General features: G+C 41.6%; 1 pseudogene; it reads right to left on the reverse strand.

Annotated features, from left to right (window-relative positions):
• Positions 1 to 298: 298 nt before the first annotated feature.
• Positions 299 to 416, reverse strand: LOC126482776 (5S ribosomal RNA; annotated as a pseudogene).
• Positions 417 to 5,342: the final 4,926 nt, after the last annotated feature.

Below are 5,342 nucleotides of genomic sequence, written 5' to 3' on the forward strand. Positions count from 1 at the left end.
GCACTTATACATTGTGGATACACAGCGAAATGATTATAACAGTTACTATGTAAACCTCTTTTCCTCGTCTCGCATCTGTAGTCTAAACTGCACTAAACTCCGTCCGAACCGACCATGAAGCCCCAAGGTTCCGACTGGCCGCCGTGTCAGCCCACAGGCATTGCTGTATGCGGATACGGAAGGGTATGTGGTCAGCACACTGCTCTCCCAGCCGTATGTCAGTTTACGAGACTGGAGTCGCTACTTCTCAAACAAGTAGCTCTTCCATTAGCCTCACAGGGGCTGAGTGCATCCCGCTTGCCAACAGTGCTCGGCAGACCGGATGGTCACCCATTCAAGTGCTAGCCCAGCCCGACAGTGCTTAACTTCGGTGATCTGACGGGAACCTGTGTTACCACTGCGGCAAAGCCGTTGGCCCGCATCTGTAGTCGTAACAACTTCAATGAATAATTCAAAGTGCGTTCAGTTAATCCTGCGGATAAGTTTTACCAGTGGAAGAGATAGCGCGACAGCATGGTGAGGCATCCAGACGGAATGTTTTGAGAATAATGAGAATAAGGGGAATGAAGGTATACAGGAAGGCACGGTGGGAGGGGGGGGGGGGGGGAGAAGCTCTACAATATTCAAATTAAGTCATCGTGTTTCGAGAGGATTTTAATCTTGTTTTGTTAAATAAGACTGCTCTTGCAATAAATTTAAACGTCGAAGTATTACCTGAACTGTGGAAAGTTAACAGATTTCATTTACTGCAGATCGGAACAGATTCCTTCAGTTGTCACAGCTGGATGAACAAAATAAAGTCCAATGCCGTTAGGAATACAGAGGAGTGTGAGTACAACGTGATTTATTCCGATAACACAACTCCACACACGTAAATATTGCCAGTTGTCATTCGTAGGTGTAATGCAGTTTCATTAACCATCGGTGTGCGCCCCTGGTAGCTGATTGGTCACCGCGAAGGAATGTCATACCTAACGGTCATGGTTCCATTCCCGGCTGGGTCGGAGATTTTCTCCGCTCAGGGACTGGGTGTTGTGTTATCCTTATCATCATTATTTCATCTCCATCGACACGGAAGTCACTGAAGTAGCGTCAACTCGAAAGGCGAACAGTCTACCCGACCGGAGGCCCTTGCCACATGGCATTTCCATTAACCATCGGTTACTTTAGTTAAGTGCAAAATTCTACTATGATCATGGAAAATATTTCGAACAGACAACTAAGCATGTAGTCGGAGAGTAATGCCCCACTTTAATGAGAGAAATATGGTAAATTCTTTGAGAAATTGATATTTTTGGTCAATATGACATAGCTCTGCACATGAAATAGGGCTGTAACAATTAAAACGCTGTTGACGTCAAAACGGATTACCACATCAAATCACTTACATAACTACTAATGATTACAGTTTCGGAGACAAACAGTAAACATTTCAGAAAATTGTGGCAAGTTTTAAGATTCCACTAGGAACGAAATGTTTTAATTTAAACATACTAGGCCGTCCGCTGTGGCCGAGCGGTTCTAGGCGCATCAATCCGGAACCGCGCTGCTGCTACTGTCGCAAGTTCGAATCCTGCCTCGGGCATGGATGTGTGTGATGTCCTTAGGTTAGTTAGGTTTAAGTAGTTCTAAGTCTAGGGGACTGATGACCTCAGATGTTAACTTCCATAGCGCTCAGAGCCATTTGAACTATATACCGTTTATAAACTACCGGCCCAGTAATACATCAAGTTATTTGTTACTTTACCAAAACCAATTATCGTACATTCGTTTTACTCCATATGAGCACAGAAACCAGAATTTGGCCATCTTCATTGGCGGAACCCGATAATCGGTTATTACATTCTGTGAATTATGACTGGGATAACGAGCCGTTGAAGTTGAAAGGACAGAATATAATAAATTCTTCTTTCAACTACTGTTTAATTATAGATGTACGTGTGAAATACTTTGTTCTTAGACAAAATGATGCTAGAATTCGACACAACTACGAATTAGGTCAATTTCCCATGCCCAATTTTTACATCCATCGACCCTGCAAATCTGAGGAACCATAAGCGTCCAGCCACAATATTCTTCTGGTGCTGGGTCAGGTGCAAGTCAGTGGGTACCACGTCTTGTGAGCATGGTGGATGTTCCAGAACTCAGTACAACGGATTCATTCGTTTTCCTATTGGATTCTTGCAACAGAGCAGAAAAGAATGTGATTTATTTTTCTTCCCCATTCAAGCTACTTCAATTTCGTTTAGAAGGCTTGTTTACTTTACGTGTATTATCGGTTAAAGGAAGAAAACCGTTGCCAAATTCATCCATTTCCATGAAGCGGAGTCCTGCTTCATAATATGTGGGGCCATTGGCTTCTACCTACTGCTGTCATTACCTCATAGTTTCTGTGGTGGTTGTTACTCTTCTCCTTGGTGCTAAAAATTTGATTATTTTCAAAGTCAACGAAACACTGCGAAGAAGTATGTTCCACATTTGCCTTTGATCAATGTTCTACAAATGTGATGCCTATCTTGTAAAAACTGTCTTATGTCTAATCATTATGCAAATTTTTTGTGATGACTCTATGCCTCTCTCTCATTATTTCCTTCCTTCAGTCTTAGTCACAGATCGTTTGGGTACCATATTTTGCACTATCCTGATTTTTTCAGCAGCAGTTGCAGCTTTTTGAATCATGCATGTCGATCATAAAAAATCTCCATGTGAATTGAATACTCTTTATCTTAACTACTGTAAATTTACGAGTCTCTACCACCGTTACTAACTTTTGATGAATTTCTGTTGGTAATAAAACATTCTAAACGAATGATTTTATGGTTAACACAGTGTTCTGCTTCATGTATTTGAAAGAAATCGACGTAATACAGCTACCTTAAAGTAAACTATGTGAACAAAAATATTTGCAAATCAAGTCCAACTGTACTTACGTTAAGGCGCAGCATAATCCACTGTATCAACACCAAAATGCCAAAGAAATGAATGATAGTGCTGTGTCAGACGGAAAAATCTTCTACTAGCCTAATAAAACTTTGAGCCATTTTGTAGCCAAAGGAAGCAGCAGAGGAAAGGAAGGGGATATGTGGAATGTAAAATACAGTCAATTAAGAAAAACTAAAAATACTGTAGCTTACTGATAATATTGTAATTGTCAGAGAAGCTAAATAATATGTATGATTAACTGAAGGAAATGGTAGTGACATGAAGAGAGATTTTATGATGATTACCAACAAAGGTGAAATGAAGATTATAGATTATATTCGAACTAAATCAGACGGAGCTAAGGGAATTAGATTAGTGAGACAGTAGAAGAAGTAGATGAGTTTAAATGTTTGGCCACCAAAATAACTGAGGTTTGCCAAACAAACGACGATATAAAATGCAGACTGGCAAGTGAGAAAAGTGCTTTTGAAAAAGAGATGTTTGTTTGCGTGGAATAGAAATTTATGTGTTATGAACACTTTTCTGAACCTCGTATTAATCTGTGACCTAGCCGTTGACGTGGCTGAAACATGGAACGATAAGTAGTTCCGAACAGAAGAAGATAAAGTGTGTTGAGCCGCAGTACTACACGAGGTGGTTGATGGCTAGATGGGTAGATCGTATAACTACAGTTGTAAAGCTACCGTAGACTAGATTCTCCTAGAAACCGGAAGTGGTAAAACATCTAGAAACTGAGTGAGGATATACGCTGAAGAGACAAAGAAACTTGTACAGCTGTCTAATATCGTGTAGGGTGCCCGAAGAAGTGACGCAAAACAACATGGCATGGACTAGACTAACATCTGAAGTAGTGCTGGAGAAAACTGACACCATGAATCCTGCAGGACTGTCCATAAATTCGTAAGAGTAAGAGGTGGTCGAGATCTCTTCTGAACAGCACGTTGCAAGGCATTCCATATATGCTCAATAACGCTCATGTCTGGGGAGTTTGGTGGCCAGCGGAAGCGTTTAAGCTCAGAAGAGTGTTCCTGGAGCCCTCTGTAGCAATTCTGGACATGTGCGGTGTCGCAGTGTCATACTGGAGTTGCGCAAGTCCGTCGGAATGCACAATGGACATGAATGGATGCAAGAGATCAGACGGTGTGCTTACGTACGTATCATCCGTGAAAGTCGTATCTAAATGTATCAGGGATCACATACCACTCCAACTGGACAATACCCACACCTTTACAGGCGTCCACCTGCTCGAACAGTCCCCTGCGGACATGCAGGGTCCACGGATTCATGAGGTTGTCTACATAACCGTACACGTCCATCCACCCGATACAATTTGAAACGAGACTCGCCAGATCAGGCAACATGTTTCCGGTCATCAACAGCCGAATGTCAGCACTGACGGGCCCAGGCGAGGCGTAAGCTTTATGTTGTGCAGTCATCAAGGGTACACTGGGCCTTCGGCTCCGAAAGCCCATATCGATGATGTTTCGTTGAATAGTTCGCACGCTGACACTTGTTGATGGCCCAGCATTGAAATATGCTGCACTTTGCAAAAGGGTTGCGCTTCTGTCACTTTAAACAATTCTCTTCAGTCGTAATTGGTCCCGTTCTTGCAGCGATGCCGGAGATTTGATGTTTTACCGGATTCCTGATATCCACGGTACGCTCGTGAAATGGCCGTACGGGAAAATACGTACCTCATGGCTACCTCGGAGATGCTGTGTCCCATCGATCGTGCGCCGACTATAACACCACGTTGAAACTCACTTAAATCTTCATAAGCAGCAGTAACCAATCTTACAACTGTGCCTGTTTACATATTCCTGTATTTGAATACGCATGGCTATACCAGTTTCTTTGGTGCTTCAGTGTATAAAGGGTAGCGTAACCTACGAAACGTTTTTGTTCTGTATAGTTATCCTCCAGCCTCTTATTTAAAAATAAACGGTATTTATAACAAATTTGAAATTGTCAGTTCTTAATTCTGGTTTTATTCGCAAATTGTTGATTTGTACCGTGAAACACAGTGACGCTGCAGCAAAAACAAGAAGTGGTAGAAAACGAAAATTGCTCAGAAAAGGTGATATTAACAAAAGCTGTACAGGAAGACATATCAAACATTGCTGCAATACTTTGTCAAGCTTAGACAAAACATCTTTCTGTTCTTCACACTTACCAATATAACACGAAACTGTTGCCTTTGATGATGCTGAAGAACACACCCATGAATGCTATATAACAATGTAACTACATATACATTTATGTTCTGCGTGTAAACTTTTGATGCAAAAAGCAACTGCTTTGGTTACGTAAAAGCACAGAAGTTTATAGCTTATAACACAAAATTTAGTTTGTAGGTAAATGAAATACACAAATGACCAACACCAAATGACGTGCAGTTC

This window comes from Schistocerca serialis, chromosome 5 (genome assembly GCF_023864345.2).
Source record: "Schistocerca serialis cubense isolate TAMUIC-IGC-003099 chromosome 5, iqSchSeri2.2, whole genome shotgun sequence".
Lineage (NCBI taxonomy): Eukaryota > Metazoa > Arthropoda > Insecta > Orthoptera > Acrididae > Schistocerca > Schistocerca serialis.